The 19,680-nt window shown below is 53.7% G+C and overlaps 1 protein-coding gene across 5 annotated transcripts in view; it reads left to right on the forward strand.

Moving 5' to 3' along the window:
- ZNF423 (zinc finger protein 423) overlaps positions 1–19,680 on the forward strand; it is a 344,771-nt gene that overhangs the window by 52,759 nt on the left and 272,332 nt on the right. The window lies entirely within an intron of this gene.

Here is a 19,680-nt window from a genome sequence, read left to right on the forward strand (position 1 = left end):
CATGTTCGTACTCTCCAACCTGTTAGGTGTGATTCCAAACCAGTTAATTGAGCGCGCCACTTCTGTGATTTGTGCATTAGCTTTATATTCCTGAGGTGTCACGTACCTGCCGTACGCGTTCAGCTTGATGAAGTTTCGTGAACTGAACACATCCGCAGAACCAGCATCAGGTCAGGAAACAGCCTGGCCAGCTTCCTGGAGCCTGCCCCCCAGCCTCGTGCCCCTGGCCAAGAGTAACGGCCACCCTTACACGAACACTTGAGGTCTGAATATCTGCGTGTTTCTTTTGACGTGTGTATGTTTTTAAAAATTATATTTATTTACTTGACAGAGAGAGAGAGAGAGCGAAAGAGAGTGAGCATGTGCACACAAGCAGGAGGAGTGGCAGGCAGAGGCAGAGGGAGAAGCAGACTCCCTGCTGAGCAAGGAGCCTGACGTGGGACTCGATCCCGGGACCCTGAGATCATGACCTGAGCTGAAGGCAGATGCCCAACTGACTGAGCCACCTGGGTGCCTCTGTTGCCATGTGTTTTTGAAAAAGTTATAGGCAGCTCATCCAACTTGAGATATCCCAGGGATTATTGCTTCGGATGAAAAAGTCCTAGTTCCAAGGCTCTCCATCTGAGGAGACCTAAGAGTTGCCTTTTGTTTAATGACCATGGGACCAGCCTGAGGTTACTCCTGGGGCCACGGGGGCCTTGTCTCCTCCTGCTGTGGCCCTCAAGCCTAAGCTCCCCCATTTCTTACAAGACATGACTCATTTGGAGTGGACATCCCAAGGGGAACCCAAGGGAAGTGCCTTGACATTTGCTGGCCTATGTGCCTCAGCCTATACCAGTAACATTGGCCCTGCCGCCTCTGTCTCTCCTCTGTAGTGAGGCACGAGGTACCTAGATTCCATGGGACATAACCGGGTGGAGGAGGTACATGGGTGCCTGGCAGCTGGGACCTTCTGACCCAGTGGTTTGCCGTGTGTGGGGTTTAGAGCCGGACAGACCTGCCTTTGAATCCCAGCTCTGCCTCTTGTTGGCTGTGTGACCATGGGTGAGTGTCTTAACCTTTCTGAGCATCGGTTTCCTCACTAGGGAAGTGAGAGGATGGTTAGAAACTGCCCCACAGGGTCACTATGAGGATCACACGAGCCCACCGTGTGTTGAACACCCAGCCGGGTCCTTGGTGTAGGTGCTCAGGGAACAGTTGTACTTGTTATGGTTTCGACGGTCATGCTGCCGGAGGTCTCCTCCTTGTCCCAGGCCTGGAGCTGCAGGGGAAGTGGCGGACAAGAGCAGGGACAGCAGCCGGCTTCTCTGCCCCTGTGGCATCCGTCCCAAATGAGCAAATGGCTCTCAGCGGGGCATGGAGAACGGAATCTCTCCCTGGCTGGCTGTGGCTGGCCAGCCCCAGGGCAGCTGTCCTGTTCCCAGATCCAGGGTTCCAGGCTGGGTGGCTGGGGCGGGCAGGTTGGGCGGGGGCCTGGGCAGCTGACAGAGCCTCCCGGGGCCTAGGAGGCCAGCTGCAGCCTTGCAGCCTTGGAGTGGAGCAGAGAGCCAAATCATCACTTAACCCATTCTGTTCCTGCGGGAATGGCTGCTCTTCCAGGCCCTGAAGGGGCTCCCCTTGTTTTTTGGTTGCCTCATGTGGCCTGTGAGCTCCTTGTTCGACGGGGGGTCTCCAGCAGGCAGGGTGTGGACTATATCTGGCCTGAAATTTAAAAATTGTTTAAAAAAGTTTAAAAATTGCAGTGTTTCATATAAACATTCAGATCTCTGGCCTTCCGGGGAAATCTAGAAGATCTGACCCTGCTGAGCGTGCTCCCGGGCAGCAGCTCAGTTGAGCCAGGGGTGGAGACTGTCTCCCCCTCTTCCCCTCTTCATCTCTGGTGCCCCTGTGCGTGTTTGAGATCCTGGCCCAGAGGAGCCTGTCAAGGTCAACTCCAGCCTCCCCTCCTCGCTGAGCCTTGAATTTCCCCGAGGGTCTCTCTAGCTCTGCTTGACCCCCTCCCACGCCGGCAGCCTCACTACCTCCTGAGTGCACCTTCTCCGGTAGCCTCTGCTGTTAGCATCCTGTCTGTTCCTTCCTGCAGTCTCCCTGTAGGGACTTCCACGCGCTGGTCTCCGCTTGACCCCTCGGGGCCACAGAGCAAGCTCGGTCTCTCTTCCCCATGACAGCCCTTCAGATGCCCGAAGTCAGCCCTGCACCTGCCCCTCTGGGCTCAGCGGCGTCTGTTCCTTCCCTTTGCCTCCCAAGATGTGGTTTCAAGACCCCCCCATTATCCTGGTGCACCTTCTTGGCCACCTCCCTGGTGGCTCTGAGCCTCTCGCAGCTGGACTTTCCAGCGCTGCCGTGCACACCTGGGGGTGGGGGCGTGAGGACACGCGGGGGAGGCCCCCTGTTCTGTTACAAAAGGAAATGCATGGAAACTGTTCCTTAAGGCCAAACTCCTCAAAACACCTACAGTGTTTCCAAGTGGGGTGTGATGGGTCAGTTTGATTTTTCTCGGTGTGCCCGCCTGTATTTGAATTTTTTTTCCCTGGGGGATTAATAAAAAGGTAAGAAAAGCAAAGGGCTGGGGATGAATTGGCTTTAACCAGCTGGCAGGGATCCCTGGGTGGCGCAGCGGTTTAGTGCCTACCTTTGGCCCAGGGCACGATCCTGGAGACCCGGGATGGAATCCCACGTCGGGCTCCCGGTGCATGGAGCCTGCTTCTCTCTGCCTATGTCTCTGCCTCTCTCTCTCTGTGTGACTATCATAAATAAATAAAAAAAATAAAATAAAATAACCAGCTGGCAGTGTTGCCTCCTGGGGCGAGGCCTTGGCTGGGAGGGAGAAGAGACGAGGTGGGGAGGGCAGGATGGGGCTCCCTGCCTGGGGTAGCCTTGGAGGCCCAGCCTCGCCTCACACTGAAAGAGGATTATGGGAACCAGAGGGGAGGGAGGGCTCTCTCTCCCCAGGGATGGATGGGGCTTTTGGACGGCAGAGGTCAGGTGGGGCCTCTGATACGGAGCTGGGCATTTTAGGTGATGGGAGCCCCTGTATCAAAGGCACTGAGACAGGAAAATGTTTGCCTGGGATGCGGGGGTTCAGGTGCCTGACCTGGGGCGGGGTCCTTGGGGGTCCAGGGCCTGGACACAGATGGAGACTCTGGAGGCTATTCTGAGGGTGACGAGCCCCGCAGCAAGAGTGCTGGTAATTGCAACGGCAGCGGTTGGCTATCTCTGGAGGCAGAGCCGCGTTACTCCGGCTTTCTCAAGCTAGGGCTGTGTCACCTTGAGCGAGTCATTTCCGGTTCTCCAGCCTTGGTTTCCTGGTGTCGGATGGCATACAGGTGCTGTGGGGATTAAAGTAGCTAATGCTCCCCAAATGCTCAGCCTGGTGCCTGGCACCTGAGGTCACCCTGATGATATGCTGCTATGTGTTGTGGCCTTTATATGTGCTAGTGGGTGCTTTAAGCCCATACAGACCTTATCCAGTGGTTATAACTGCGTGATGTTGAGCATGCACCTCTCTTTCTCCCATTTTAGAGATGTGTCTGCTGAGCCAGACGTGCAGGATTCGTATGTCTGGGCCTGCTGGGCTCTGTGCCTGGCCTCTTCCCACTACCCTGCCCACCTCTTAGGAGCTTGGGGGGTGGCATGCCTACCCTGGGGGTTGTGCCTGGTGCAGATGTCTCTCAAGGGCATCTGGTTTCCAGAGAATATTTGTTAATGAGGAAGGCTGCAGGGCTGGGGGGCTCTGTTGGTGGGTGGCAGGCCCAGGTGGGGACTGGGCACCTCCTGTCAGGCATTCAAGCCTCCGGCTTGGGCAGGTGAGCTGGAGTCCTGTCCTCGGCCCCTGTGGGGGACAACCTGGGCTGGAATGGCTGGAAGAGGGGCTGCATGCTCCTCTGTTGGCCTGGCCCTTGGGTCTGGTTGGTGCCTAGCCGGCCAGGGTGAGTGGCTATGGCATATCCCTCTCTTTAGCAGGGCCAGGCTGTGCGCTAGAAGGATTTCCCTGGCTCAGTGGTACCCAGGGGCCTCTGGGTCCTCAGTCTGCAGAGGTGTCCGGCTGTTGCAAACTGTTCTAGTAAGGAAGTGCTGGCTGCACAGGCTTCTAGGGGCCCTGCTTGTGCCCTGCTCACCCCCAGACCAGGGTGTGTGATTGGCAGTGATCAGTAACAATGAGGTAGAATCTGATGGGACTGGAGTCTGGGATGGGCTGGCTTCCCATGCAGGATGCATTAGACACCTCAATCCTTGGGCCTCAGCCCCCTCTGTGACACAGGACACGCGTGTTGCCCATCCTGACCCAGCACCCTGACCCGGTTGGCAAATGTGACTCCTTCAGGGTGCGAGAGCGTGCTGAATGCGGTATGAGGAAATTGAGGCATAGAGACACCACATGCCTGGTGTAACACAGCTGGTTAACGTCGGAGCCAGGCCTCGAGCCCGGGTCTGTCTGATGACAAACTTTGTGCTCTTAGCTGTTGGAGTCTCCTGCCTGGGAGGTCTTACGGACCAAATGCACTGATGAGCATCCGTGCGGAAGCATGAAGAAGCGTGCGTCGGCGGCATGCCAGGCAGAGAGCTGGACGTGGCGGGGCAGGACCTCTAGGCAACTCCTCTGTGGCTGGCTGCGTGGGGTGAGGAGCCTCTGAGCAAGGGGATGGGATATGCCTCTGCTTCTGGATTAGTCTCCCAGTTCCCTGGATCCCTCTGCCCCCCAACCACCCTGGGCATCTGTGGGTCTCTTCCAATGTTTGTTTCGAAAGGGTAGAGGGAGCTTCTGTGTGCATCTCCCAGGGGTCAAAGAAGGGCAAGGAGGACTGTTTGCAGGGAGTAGGGCCTGGGCGGGGCTTGGGCATGTGGGTGTCCTCTCCTGAGGGAAGGGGGTGAGGGTGGGAAGGGGGTGGCCTGTGGGCCAGCCCCAGAGCCCCAGTGTCCTTGTCGCCAGCCATAGAAGCATGCATCAGGTACCATGGTGCTAAACAGGGGCACTACAAATCAGAACAGAAGAACAGGGAGCGTGTGGGGTGTTTCCTGGCTTTGTAAACCCACCTTCTCCCCTGGGAGCTAGAGTGTGGGCCTTTCAGGAAGAAGGCAGCACGTCTGCTTTTGCAGGTGCCGGATGGAACTCCTGGGCCTCGGAGCCCAGGACTCAAAGTTGGAGTCCACAGACCCTTTCCGTGGACTGTCCTTCTGTCCTTTCATCCTTCTCTCACCTTCCTCAAGTGAACTTTGGTTCCTAGACCCCTGAGCTGCATCTGTGCCACCTGCACCCTCCCAGAGGTCCTGGGCCTGGTGAGGGACTGAGATGCCACCCTGGGGTGGTGGGGAGCCTGGGTGGGAGTCCTGGCCTACCCCCGACTGCACCGAGCAGTCTCCCCTGGGCCCCAAGGCCGGCCCCTGCCAGCAGTGGGCCAGATGTGTTTTTTCGGATGGTGTAGGGGGAGCGTCTTCTGTGTGGGTGTCCTTGCATGATGTGTGGGCTGCTCTGTTTTGATCGAAGGGAGCCAAACTGATTTTCCTGGCCCATCCAAAGCAGAAAGTTAAATAAACACAGCCAAGTATTATCACAGGACTCGAGGAAAAATGAACTCTGTCCCCACGGGCGGCCCACATCTGGCAAGCACTGGGCCTCTCAGGGCTGAGGGGTGAGACAGATGTGATTGATGGTAAGAAGAGCTGGGTGTACCCCCACCCAGGGCCAGCCTCCTCCTTCCAGGGCTGTGCTTTTCTTGGGGCCTGGGGGGCTGCAGGCGGCCTGTCTTGGGTTGCATCCCTTGCCATCCACCAGGCCCCTCTGGGGCTTTGGCTTCAGTAGGGCTCCCCTTATTCTTTCTGAAGCTGCTTTGCCTGGGCCCGTCCTGGTGCTCTCCATGGAAGTGCAGCCTGTGAAGTGGGCCCACACCGCTGAGGCCCGAGAGCCTGGCCGTGGTGCGGGAAGATGACCTGGGTACTCCCCAGAATTTTCCATCCCTCCGCTTGAGGCCTTGGTGGGCTGATGAGCCACACGTCGGGGGAGAGTCTGTAGTTGGCATGTCCCCTGCCAACCTCTGCCCAGTGCTACCCTTGTCACCTGACGTTCAGCCCTCACTGAACTGAAGTGGGCTGGACTGCTTCCCGGAGTTCCATATAGGACGCTGGATCGGAACTTTGGGCCGGGCGGAAGTGAGGGGGGGGTGCGGTCGCTGGCTCCCCATTGCCTTAGTTATCAGGGTGTGCCTGCATTCCCCCAAGTGTGACATTCAACATTCCCAGATCCTGCCATGGTTCAGATGGCCCATAGGCGAACGAGAGTCCCCTCCCCCGTACTTACAGGTTTATTCTACTGTCTATTAGGCAAATGTTACTTGCCATGCTTCTTCTAATATCTGTTAGGAAAATTGTGAGTAGCACACTAGGTGTGTGATTTCACATGGAGTGTCCTTCAGAGGCGCGACGCGAAGGCATGTAAGCCAAGGAGGTAGCGCTGAGGTAAAGAAAAGCATTCTTGGGACGCCTGGGTGGCTCAGTGGTTGAGCCTTCGACTCAGGGCGTGATCCTGGGGTCCTGGGATCGAGTCCCGCATCGGGCTCCCTGCAGGGAGCCTGCTTCTCCCTCTGCCTGTGTCTCAGCTTATCTCCCTGTGTGTATCTCATTTAAAAAAAAAGAAAGAAAGAAGAAAGAAAGAAAGAAAGAAAAAGAAAGAAAGAAAGAAAGAAAGAAAGAGAAGCATTCTGTAACTCAAGTTACAGATATGTGTGCTCCTGGACAAACTCCTGGGAGGACCGGAGGGAGGGGTGGGGTGAGCCCTGCCAGCTCTGGGGACTGGACTGCTCAGGGCGCATGGCCAGGAAGACTCCCACCACACCTGCCTTGTTGGGCATCGTCTCAGGAACGTCAGGTGGGGCAGGTGGTGTCAGTCCTGCCCTGGTGGGGCCAGCTGCTGGGGGAGACACAAGGCCCCTTGAAGGCCCCCAGGTGCATTCTCACCACCATGGGTGGGCGATGGGACCGAGCTGGGGGACACGTGGTGCCAATGAAATGTCCCCCTCCCAAATCAGACCTGTGAAAAGTATTGACTCCTGAGACTGTATTTATTATGATTGCCCCTACCCCTGGGACATCTATGTGGAATTACCAAATGTTTGGAAATGGCCATTACAGTTCGTTCCTGTGGAAGGCTTGGGGCTTTTGATATGATGAAGCAGACGGAGAGCTGGCCCGCATGTCCCAAACCAGATGAAAACACTTACACACACACACATGCACACGTACGTGCACATCCGTTTCTAATAAGAGACTCAGTTTCCTCTTTGCTTGTGTTTAAGATAAACCACATGTATAACAAAGTAGTGACATTTATTTACAGTATGTTAGCACAGAGGATAAGTTGTTAAGGGGTTGTAAAAAATAATAGTTTCTACTCTACGGTGCTTTTCTTCAAACAAAATTGGAAAAAAGGCAAGAGAGTGGGATTCTGGTCTCATCCGCTCCTTCCTTTGCATCTTGAACAGTGGACAGGTCTGGGTGGGTGCTGTTCCGTTCCCTCCTGAGCGAGGGGCCTGGACCCTGGGCTGTGTTCCCTGACCCCCTGGTTCCAGCTCCCACGTTCAGGTTCCTTGCACACAGTGGGCCGCTTCCGTCCACCCCTTGGCATGGGACGTGGTTACGGCCCCTCCGTGCACAGCAGTGTGTGTTCTTGGCTTCATCACCTTCCATCAGGGTTGGACAGCTAGTGGCTGAGGACCCAGCGTTGCCACCAAACCAGGAAGTGGGAGCCAGGCCCTGTTGTAAATCCACATTTATATGCTGCATGTTGCTGGTTAACGAGATCGTGCAGGGGTGACTGTATGAAATGAAATATATATATGAACGAGGAGATTAACCCCAGGGAGAGGGGATTAAACAGGAGGACAGCCTGGGAGGCCTGAGGCCCTCCAAGTGTTAAGGCCCAGGCAGGCAGTTGCACCGAAAGGGAATTTGCAGGAAACCCCCCAAACCCTGAACAGATTTATTGGGAGTGCAGACACAATAATCCTATTTAGTGTTGCTCACTGTGTGCCAGGCACTGGGCTAAGCTCTTTTTTTTTTTCCTTAAGATTTTATTTATCTGACAGAGAGACAGAGAGAGCCAGAGAAAACAAGTGGGGGGAGTGGCAGAGGGAGGGGGAGAAACAGGCTTCCCGCTGAGCAGGGAGCTCAAAGCGGGGCTCTATCCTAGGACCCTGGGATCATGACCTGAGCTGAAGGCAGATGCTCCATTGACTGAGCCACCCAGGCGCCCTGGGCTAAGCTCTTTATGTATGTTACTGCACTTTGCCTTCAAAACAAATGGGGACTTTATTATGTCCACTTTATTATTTTTGTTTTATTTATTTTTATTTTTATTTTTTATTTTATTTTATTTTATTTTATTTTATTTATTTTTTAAAGATTTTATTTATTTATTCATTAGAAACAGAGGGGCAGAGACACAGGCAGGGAGAGAAGCAGGCTCCTTGCAGGGAGCCCAATGTGGGACTTGATCCTGGGACCCAGGGATCACCTCCGAGCCAAAGGCAGACGCTCAACCTCCTGAGCCACCCAGGAGTCCCTATTTATTATTTTTAGACCCAATGTGGGACTTGAACTTACAACCCTGAGGTCAAGAGTATTCTTCAGCCTGAGCCAAACAAGTGTCCCTACTCCTGCTTTATAGATGAAGGATTGAGACTGGGTAGTGTCCCAGGGCGAGGGAGAGTTTGTAATCTACCCAGACTGGCACATCCAACACTGACCACACAGACCCAGCTCTGGAGGCTTCCAAAAAGAGGAGTCATTTATCCCCAAGCGTCCCCCTCAGCTGAGGTTTTCCCGAGTCAGTTCAGAAGCTGGGAAGCTCAGTCTATCAAGTGCTGTTTGTTTAGCACAGGCTGAGAGGGGCAGGTGGGGCTGGGTGGTAGGTGCGTGGGCTCTGGGAGCCATGTAGACCTGGCTTCAAATCTGAGCCTGACCTCCCATCGCTTATATAATTTAGCTCACTCAAAAAAGTTCATTTAGGCCTTGGTTTCCCCAACTGTAAAATGGGTGCTATCATCCAGCCCCTTCACAGAGCCATTGGGAGGATTACATGTTTCATGAAGAGTGGGAGTACTGTCTCTGGTGTCACTGTGTGTCATCTTATGTCAAGTGGAGGGCGGGGGAGAGGAGATGTTGAGGGTCTCCCTAAAGGGTTGGTTGAGAGTACAAGTGAGGGCAACATGTCTTGGTTTCCCTTTGCCTGGCTCCTGGGTTTGGGGCTCTGGAGCAGATACATTGTGATAGTTTCTCATTTATTACCAGAGCTGCCTTGCAGGATGGTGATGTGCAGACGGGTTCCCTAGCTCATCCCCTTAACTCATCCAGGCCACAGCACACCACGGCGGACAGGAGTTGATCGTAGGGCATTTGCTTTGCTTGCACCAGACGGGGGCTAATCTAAGTGCAGGGGGGAGAGATTTCCGGAGGAGGGGAGCCTGAGCTCTGGGTGGTGTTCCTGACCAGGGGAGAAGGGTGGCTCTGCAGCCGGTGGTCAGGCTGACCCTGAGGGTGTGGGCGAGAAGCCTGGAGCCCTGGGCCCGTGTCCAGGTTGTCCCCATAGTCAGAACCCAGAGGAGGGCCGGGCTGGGCCGGGTGGGGCAGCCTCAGATCCCCTACCCCCACCTCATTTCTATTTCCTTGCTCAGGCAAATGCAATTTGATTGGATTTTCCTGAACTTCATCTAGGAGCAGGAAACGTTTTATTTACGTTAAAAAAGGGACCCGAAGACTTCTAAGATTTTTTGTTTATGATTTTTATCCTTCTTCCTGAAATGGGATTTGCGTGTTCGTGTAAAAGGAAGTCAGTATGTTATCCCCCATTTAAAGGGGCCGCTCACCCTGGCTCTTGGCTGGTCCCCCAGCCGTGAACCTTCTCTGGGGCCCTGACTGTGGGCCTCTGAGCTCCAGGCTGGGGCCTGCCGCTCACCTTCCCCAGCTCCCACCCCTCCTTTACATGTCCTACCTGTTTTTGCCTCACTCTGAGATTGGGATTCATTCCGCATCCTCCATCATACCCTAACTTAGTTGTTCAGCTTGTAGGGACCGGCCCCCCGAGGGGTCCTGCCTTGGCAACACATCACCAGAGAGTCCACAGTCTGTGGGTCGAAGGTCAAAGTGAAAGTCCCTTTCTCCTCTTTCTCTCAGTACCTGGCTCAGAGTCCTAGGTCACTTGAGGTGCTCAGCGCTTCGTAAAGGAGGAAAAAGACCAAATATGCATCGGATGTGTGTCTTAAAAATCAGCAAAGTCATTGTCCCAACAATCCTGCTTCGGGGAACTCATTCTGAGAAAAATCACTGACCCGGCTCGTGGCCCTGGGTGCAGGGTGTGGAGGTGCTCTGCAACACGGCTTCTCTTACAGTGGACAACAGCTGGGAGGAGCCTGGGTGCCCAGCGCCTGGGCCCCGGGTCGCCTCGCCCCGGAGCCTCCTAGGACGGGGCCACTGGCAGTGCTGACAGGGGCTGTGCCCCTTTTCTATGTGAAAAGCTGTTGATCGTGGTAACTGGCTGAGTTAGAAAAGCGGTTCCGGAACCGTGTGTGGTGTTCAGTGATACATGTTGTTACACCTTTCTGGAAGGCTATAACAATGTATTTAATACCCAGAAAGCTGTACTTTTCCTTTCTCAATTTTAACTCACATGTATTTGCTAGTTTTCTGCGTTGCACATGGATTGCTTATGTCAGAGACTTTTATAAAAAGAAAAAGATACTTGGGGATCCCTGGGTGGTGCAGCGGTTTAGTGCCTGCCTTTGGCCCAGGGTGTGATCCTGGAGACCCGGGATCAAGTCCCACATCAGGCTCTCCGCATGGAGACTGCTTCTCCCTCTGCCTGTGTCTCTGCCTCTCTCTCTCTCTCTCTGTGTCTCTTGTGAATAAATAAATAAAAAAAAATCTTAAAAAAAAAAAGAATAAGATAAGAATAAGATAATAAGAATCTAGGAAGCAGGAAGAAAAAGGCAACTCAGTGAGTTCTGGATTTCTGACATGCATGGGCCCCTAAGAGGCAGAGCCCGGGCAGGGTGAAGGCGGTGGGGTGAGCCGGGGAGGAGCAGTGGCATGAGCCGTGGGCTCCCGTGGCTTCCAGGGCTGGCTCCATCCCCCGGCCGCTGCCCTTCCCTCCCTGCCCCTCCTGCGCCTCCCATGGTGGGTCCCTTGATCCATGTGCTATGCTAACCGAGCATGTCTTTTCCCAAATCCCTGTTCAGCAGTGCCCTGTTCAGGACCTTGAGGTTGGCCCATTGGTGGGAGTATTTACACTACAGAAATACTACAGACCAGTGTCCATTCTCCCCGAACCACCTGTTAAACATTGGCCAATGCACCACTGTCCCACATGGTGTCCCCTTGACGCCCCAAGGACTCTGTGTGCATCGGGCGAGCCCAAAGTCTGAATTCTTTTCCTAGATTCCCCTGGTGCTGGCACAGGGAGGAACGTAAGGAATCTTCCATAAATTTGAATTACTGCGGAGAGGATCAGTCTTCCTTTTGTTGGTTGACCCCACTCAGTCTGGAGCTAGAGCTTCTGGTTGTTGAAGTGATACAAAGGGGCTAAGAATCTCAGTCAGCTTCATGCTGGCCCAGCTCTGCGACCGTGGGCAAGTTGCTTGGTCTTAGTTCTTTCATCTGTAAAATGGGGTTCACAAAAGTACTCGCAGGATTGTATGGTTCTCAAGCTATAGCATGCATGAGAATCAGCTGCTGACCACCCCACCCCTGCCTGAGATTCTGCTTTTAAGAGCCTGCGTTTCTTTTCTTTCTTTTTTAAAGTTTATCTATCTATCTATCTATCTATCTATCTATTTATTTATTTATTTATTTGAGGGGCGGGGTATAGGGAGCTCAAGAGGAGAGAAGCTCAATCAGACTCTGTGCTGAGCGTGGAGCCTAATCTCATGACCGTGAGATCACGACCTGAATTGAAACCAGGAGTCAGAAGCTCAACCGACTGAGCCATCCAGGTGCCACGGGAGTCTGCATTTCCAACAAGCTGCCAGGTGACATGGCCATTGGTGGTCTGGAGTCTACAGTCAGAAGCTACAGAACTTGGCCCCTGGTGAAAGCCCTGGGGTACCTCACATGGGAAGCTTTGTATATATGGACTCGAGGGCCTGGAAGCTAGGATGCCTGGCTGAGTTGGGCAGACACCCTAGCTTTTGTCATCTCCACTGCCCATTAGATGAGCTATTTCTTTTCTTTGGGACTTTATTTCCCCTTCTGTGAAGTGGGTAAGTAAAGGCTTAATTTTGAGGGAGCAGCTGAGGGAGCATTCGTAAAAGCCCTCTGGTGCACCCACTTGGGACAGACACAGAAGGGCAGGCTGTGGCCCCTCACCAGTCCCCGGGGGCTGCTGACTCCCTGGGCCTTGCTCCCCCTCCGACAGAGCTTCGAGGTACTCCTTCAGTAGAATAAGAAAAGAGCTGTTTTAATTCACTTGGATGCCTGGCCTTTGCGACACTGTCTTTGCTTCTCCATTCTTGATTCCATTATCCACGAAAGTGGACACGTTGGGTGTCTCCGGGATATTCGATTTCCTCTTCTTTTTCTGCCCCGTGGCTGGGATGGAGCAGGCAGGGTGAGGGGTAAGAAGCTGGATGTTCATGGCTCTGAGCTAAAGCCACACTTGGAAACGTCCCCACTGGCCTTGTGAGTCCATGAGCTGGCTTCTGGACAGATGCTCTAGCTCCTCAGGGCCCCATTGCCTCATCAAAAAAGTGAGGATTTTGAAGACTTTCTCAGAGGGAGGCTGGAGGATGAAGTGAGAACCAGAAGGTGGGATGTGTGGCATGGTGCCTGGTGTCACCCTGGCTCAGTGAGGGTTGGCTTTCTCCAGGGGAGGGCAGTCCTTGCTCTGACCCAGATCTGTTCTAGGTGGACACACACCCAAGGGTAAGTGGAAGGTGTGTGTGCAAATGTGCTCAGTATGTGTGTGCCATGCATAGATCCTTGAGGAAGGGGAAGCTGTATGGACCAGGATGGAGGAGGCCAGTAGATTTTCATCCACTTCTTTGAGGATTTTGAAGTTGCATCCATGCCTGGTGAGGAAGAGAGCACTGATCGATTAGCAATGTCTGCCATGTGTGTGGGATCGGGGAGCTGGGCCAGCTTTGCCGCATGTATTCCATCTCTTGTCTGTGAGAAACCACTGCTCTCACACTTAACAGCACACTTGAAGTATGTCACATCCGTCACCCTATTTTTCACATCATTGTCATCATTTTCATTTTTTAGGGAAGAGTGCTGGGATTGGTGCTCCTATTCTGTCCACAGATGTTTCCCAGTCCTCCACTTTTGGGGTGTGTGGCTGTGGGGTGATGATGAGACAGTTCGGAAGGGAGGGGAGATGAGCCAACCTGAGCTCTTGTCTGTGGCCACCAGATGGTTCCACATTTAGGGACACCATCCCTGCACCGTGGCTGGGGCTAGGAGGCAGTGATGCCTAAGGACACAGGGCTGCAACTGGGCCCTTCCTGGGGGTGGGGTGGGTGAATCTAATGGGAAAACTGATCTCACCTTTTGAGCCCTCCTGTCTTCACAAGTACAGTGAGATCTTCACGGTCACCTGGGAATCTGGGGGAGGGAATGCCGGCATGGATTGCGTGTTTACCTTGGGCTGTGTGCGTTAGGTATACCGGCTCATTCAGTCCTCTGGTCACTCCTGTCAGGGAGCTGGTTAGTATGCTGCTGGTTAGTATGCCCATTTCACAGAGGAGGAAACTGAAGGTCAGAGTGGATTAAGCATTTTTTTTTAAATTTTATTTATTTATGATAGTCACAGAGAGAGAGAGAGAGAGAGAGGCAGAGACATAGGCAGAGGGAGAAGCAGGCTCCATGCACCGGGAGCCCGATGTGGGATTCGATCCCGGGTCTCCAGGATCGCGCCCTAGGCCAAAGGCAGGCGCCAAACCGCTGCGCCACCCAGGGATCCCTGGATTAAGCATTTTGCCCCCAGATCTTTTGGCCTGAATGTGGCAGAGCTGGAGGCTAGTCCCACGGAGCCCTATTTGAGGACCTGCTACTTGAACGCCTCCATTTTTTAAAAAATGATTTTATTTATTTATTTGACAGAGAGAGAGGGAGAGCCAGCGATCACAAGCAGGGAGAGTGGCAGGCAGAAGGAGAGGGAGAAGCAGGCTCCCCGCTGAGCAGGGAGCCCAGTGTGGGCCCTGATCCCAGGACCCCGGCATCATGACCTGAGCTAAAAGTAGGCACTTAACCAACTGAGCCACCCAGGCACCCCTGAACTCCTTTGTCTTACAGCTTGTCTCCGGGTACCCTCATCTAGTTTGTCTGTCCCACCAGACGAACTCTTGGGTGACTTCTGGAAAACTAACCTTCCCTGTAAGGATGGACCAACTTCTTTTCCTGAGTTTTTGGACTATTGTGGAGTGTCCTCTGTTCCCACTGTTTGCTAGCTAAGCGAGGCAGAGAGAGAGAAGGAAGGCAATGGCAGAGTGAGGTCCAGGCTTCTGACACCCCTCTGCCCAGGATAGGCCGGGGGAACAATCGATGAATAATTCTCAGGCAAGTTGCATCTTTTCATAGGTGCTTGTTCTAAAGCCAGTGTTTAAGGGGGAAAGTCAAGCATTGCTAAGATTGCTGTAAACATTGATTTGAAGGCTGCCCACTTGGAGACCCACCCACACTCTCTTGATGGGTCTGTGAAACAGCTTTGCCTCCTACACTGGAACATTCTGCCGTTTGTTTTAAGCAATAGACCAGGTGGAAGAAGGCTTCTGGGGAGGAGCCATGTGGTCCAAAAAATAGATTTCTTTAAATCCTAGATCTACCCTCCCAGGGGTGAGGTGCAGACCAACCGATGAGACGGGGCGCAGAGGCCTTGCCCTTGCTCTCGGGCTGCGCTCACTGGGGGAAAGGGCAGGGGGTCCTAACCGAGCCTCTTCAATTGTCAGTTTATTCCCATTCTGGCTGGTGGTCAGGGAATCATGAGAGTGAAATAAACGGGTCTGTGATGTGACCTTGTTATGAGATCTCAGCTTCTCTGAGGGTCTGAGCTTGGTGCCCAGCGGGCTGCCATGGGGGGTTTTGGGTAGTTTTAGCTTTAGCTGCAGAGAGCCTTTGCTATTTCCCGTGCCGTCACTACCCCCCAGACTCAACCCACTGCCTGGAGCTCATGGCTCCTGAGGTCTGATGCTAGAGATGGTCATGGGCTGCATTTTACAGCATGTCTGTGTAAGTTGAGAAAAAAGCCTAGCTATGCCCTTTGTGCAAAAGAATGGGTACATCTTGCTCTAGGCATTCATAGCCCTGCACCACCCCATGCTGTGGGCTAAATTTCAACTCTCTTTCACTACCTCTGCTGGGCCCCTTGTGCAGTGCACAACCCATACAGCTATACTCAACAGCCCTCCTTGCTTTATACTTTTTCAACTCCTTGAGATTGTTTAGTCAGGAATAGTGACACTCCCTTCCATGCTTGTCAATGAGAATCTGGGCTCTAGGTATCTCTTTTACCTTCGTTGGCCCTGGCTTGGTATAAGTGAGAGGGTTTCTTTCTTTCTTTTTTTTTTTTTTTTTGAAGATTTTATTTATTTATTCATGAGAGACACAAAGAGAGAGAGAGAGGCAGAGACACAGGCAGAGGGAGAAGCAGGCTCCTTGCCGGGAGCCCGATGTGGGACTCGATCCCGGGTCTCCAGGATCACGCCCTGGGCTGAAGGCGGCGCTAAACCACTGAGCCACCAGGGCTTCCTGTGAGAGGGTTTCTTTAAAGATGGGCCCAGGAGAGGCAGCCATGTGCCCCTTGCTTGGTTCACCACCTCCACTGGGACAGGGATGCCTCTCGGCAGCCTCTGTTAGGCCAGTGTGCGCCCAGCCTTTCCCTAAGAGTAGGATGATCACTGGGGCCAAGGACAGTGCAGAGAGGTCCCCTAAGATTTTGGGAACACCAGCCAGAGGTGTGGCCAGTTGAGAATCCTCTCAAAATAAAAGTCATTAATTTCGTGGTTCTTGGGGTACGTGGGTGGCTCAGTCTGTTAAGTGTCTGTTTTTGGCTCAGGTCATGACCTCTGGGTTCTGGAATCAAGCCCCACATCAGGCTCCCTGCTCAGTGAGGAGTCTGCTTCCCCTGCTCTCTCTGCCACTCCCTCTGCTGCTCCCCCTCCATGTGCTTTCTTGCTCTCTCTCTGTCAAATAAATAAATAAAATCTTAAAAAAAAATTAGTGGTTCTTAAACCTTTCTTTGGCAGGCAGGGGGTGGTCAAGGTGTTCTTAGATCTTTTCATTGAAAACCATGGATGCTTTTCCCAGAAAAATACCTGTCTGTACCCATGTCTGGAGGCTTACATCCAGGGGCAGGGCCTTCTCACATCCTTCACTGAGCGCCTCACTGGTGTGTGGATTTTGGAGGAGGGAAGGGGCTTCCTGGGCCCTGCTGGCCTCCCTGGGGTCTTCCTCTGGCCCTCGGGCAGTGCTTGCTTCTGTTCATCTCTCTCATTCACCTCCAGACACCGTCTGCCGTCACACCTGTGCCTGAGCTTTCCTGCCTCTGACCTGCACCTTGTCTGCCAACACAGGTCCTGTCTGACCCACCAGCCTCCCTGGAGCAAGCGGCCCTGGGGAGGTGGCTTACACAAGAGCCCATCTAGCGCCACTTGCCCCATGCTTCTGGATTTACAAAGTCCAGAGGCTCAGCAGTCTTTGGGGTCTGGCTGGCATGTCACTGATGGCAAGGCCATCCTGGTGCATAGGGTTAAGCTACAGGCACTTCCAGAGTAGGGCAGTTGTCGTCACTTACAAGCCCTGCTGAGCTGGGGAGACAGGGTCTGTTGAGGCTCATGAGCTGTATACTCCCATAGGGCGATCAGATGGCCACCACCTGTGATCCCAGAGCAGAGAGAGAACACAGAGTGCTGATCTGTCTGCAGCCCTGATAGAGCTTCAGAATCCTACTTAACATACCCTAAAAACCGTGGTTAATACACTCTGTGCTCTCTCCAGTGTGAACGCAGGCCCCACACCCCCCATGTGTGTACATGCTCGATGCTGCGCCCCAACCCTGTGTGTTCCTACTCCCCGTGCCCTCTCCCCACGCTTACACACTTGTGCCCACACTCCTTCCCTCTGTGTGTATGCCAGCCTTGTGCACCACCTCGCACTCACAAATGGCCCTCATCCCTAGGAGCCCATGTCCCTGTGGTCCCCTTGAGATCGCCTCAGTGGGGCCAAACACCTTTACATGAAAAAGTTAGATTAAAAAAAAATAAAAGAAAGAAAAAGTTAGAGGAAGAGTCTGGGGAAGTCTCCAGAAAGCACCTAACTCCCCTGGCTGGCTGGGCAGCCTCTTTGGGTGTTATCCGTACCGGCCACTGTGCTGATAGAGTTTTCTCTGAGATGCTTGTCCCTTGGTATCTATCATACCTGGGGATGGCTCAGGTGCCCAGGGAGTGCCTGCTGCCAGTGTGGACTCAGGGTCCTCCGGCCGGTGCCTGGCTTGGGCTGTCGGGAAGGCCTTCCTTCCCCCGTGCCTGCTGCCCCTGTCAGGTATCTAGCTATCAAAGAGACCAGTCTGGACAGAAGAGTGAGGGTCTGGCCGGAGGAAAGGAGAGCCTCTGTACATTCTTGGTGTCAGGGAGCGCAGAGCCTCGTGGTGGTGGCAGCAGGGGTGGCATCGAGCATGGCCTTTTCTCATTAGGAATGTATAGAGGATGGTGTGTTGAGACCTTCGATGAACAAAATGTGGAGATAAGACATTAATGGGGTGAGTGCCGGCATCAGTTCGCCCTCCTCTTCCCACCTCTGCAGGCTTCTTGTACTGGGCAAGAGAGTCTGGAATCCCCCCAAGAGCTCCAGAATGGGAGATGTCTTCATGGCCTTCCCATGATGGCCGAGGCCAGATCTTGGGGAGGGAAGGATTTGGCATTTGGGGACCACCCCCCAGTGCAGTGATCTGGAAGGTTGCTTCTCAACCAGACCACATGGGGTGGGCCCAGAGTGGGACTGCTTGTGCTGATATCAGGAGTAAACTATGGACAGAGGGAGGATTGAGGTCGTGCATTCATGTCATGGTACCCGTGATTGACATGGTACCCGTAGGGACCCAGGCCGATCTTGCTGAAGGTGACCCATGGAATTGCCGCATGGTGACCTTACAAACTAGGAATGGCTCCTTAATGGAAGCAAAATACCTATAACTTAAAGTAAGTAAACGGTGGAATGTGACGGGAAGGGATTTTCAGGGGTGGCAGTGGGTGCTGTCCGCAGCAGCTCCTCTCCCGCACGGCTGGCTTCGGATCGCTGGAGGCCCCGTCCACCTGTGTTTTGGGGACTGTCTGCCTGGAGTCAGCTTAGTGGGTAATACCAGTTTTGTCTGATGCGAGGTCTTGATTCATATTTACAAAGCTGCATGTTTGAAAACCCACTCGCTGAGTAAAAGGAGCGCTTCGGCCCTGCCCCAGGTGGCCTCTGCCTTTTATTGTCTGGATTCTGAGTTTCTGCTCTCAGGACACAAACTTGGGAAAGACCTTGGCCTGTCGCTCCTTGTCGGGGGACGTCCCCCCACTTGGGCGTCGTCTGCGAGGCTCTGGCTGGGGAGCGGGACCCGGGACAGGTATGTGATGAAGGGGAGGGCCATGCAGAGCCGGCCCTGTGGATTCCCAGCGCTCTTCCAGCCCCGGCTCCAGAACCCCCCAGACCTGCTTGAGCCGCTGCGCCAGATGACTCCATCGCCCCACGCAATCCTCCCTGCCATCGTATGGCTTAGGCACCTTTATTATCTAATTTTGAGTTGGCAAAACTGGAGCCTAGAGGTTCAGTAATTTGCTCCTGATCGTAGAGCTAGAGGCAGAATCAGGATTCGAATCTAGTGTCTGACTGTCGCCTACCCTGCTTGCTCCTTGCTCGGCTGCCCAGCGCACTGTGTACCTGCCTTCCGTGGGGCGGGTTGCGGGTGCTGCTTGTCAGTCCCGGGTTGCTAGAATCCCGACAGCATCCTCTGTGTCCCTGTAGACAGTGGTTTCAGTATGCACTGTTCTGCCTTCCAGACACACTTGTGGGTTTTAGCCCAAATTTTGTATGTACTCCCTGTAGCTGTGTAAGACCTCAGGGATGTCACTGGCCTCTCTGGGAGTCTGAGGATGAGGAGTATATGCAGCCTGGGAAGCACGATGCCTGGCTCACACTGTGTGCCCACTCAGGACAATGACGGCGTGCAGGGAACTGGGCGGGACCTGGTAGCTTCAGTGTGCACATGTGTGGAACTTCAGAGACCGTTAAATCTGAAAAATACTGTGTATGCACATTTTTGGCTTAAACAAAGTTCCATTTTACAGAGTCCATAACCCAGCTCTAATATTATTACATGCCCCAGACTGGGATTAATTCCAGGACAAGAGCTTTATTATGCCGAATAGAGTTTCTCCTGTGTTCTCATAGCACTTGGCCTCTATCTCCACCAGCCTGGTTTCACATGCTGAGGTACAGGGTGGTGGAGGCGCCCCCATCCGTACCCAGCCTCGTTTTGTGGGTTCAGCAGGGGAGTGGAGAGGTGATTTACTTTCTGATGTTACCACCCATGACTACTGACCACAGGACCTTAGCATCTGCTGAGGTCTGTCTGTGGGCCGGGTCTCTCCGTGTGTGCAACAGCACGCCATCCATGCCTCTCCAACCCCCGAGAGTGATCTTATCTGTTTCACAAACAAG

The sequence above is a fragment of the Vulpes lagopus genome, chromosome 8 (assembly GCF_018345385.1).
Source record: "Vulpes lagopus strain Blue_001 chromosome 8, ASM1834538v1, whole genome shotgun sequence".
NCBI classification, from domain to species: domain Eukaryota; kingdom Metazoa; phylum Chordata; class Mammalia; order Carnivora; family Canidae; genus Vulpes; species Vulpes lagopus.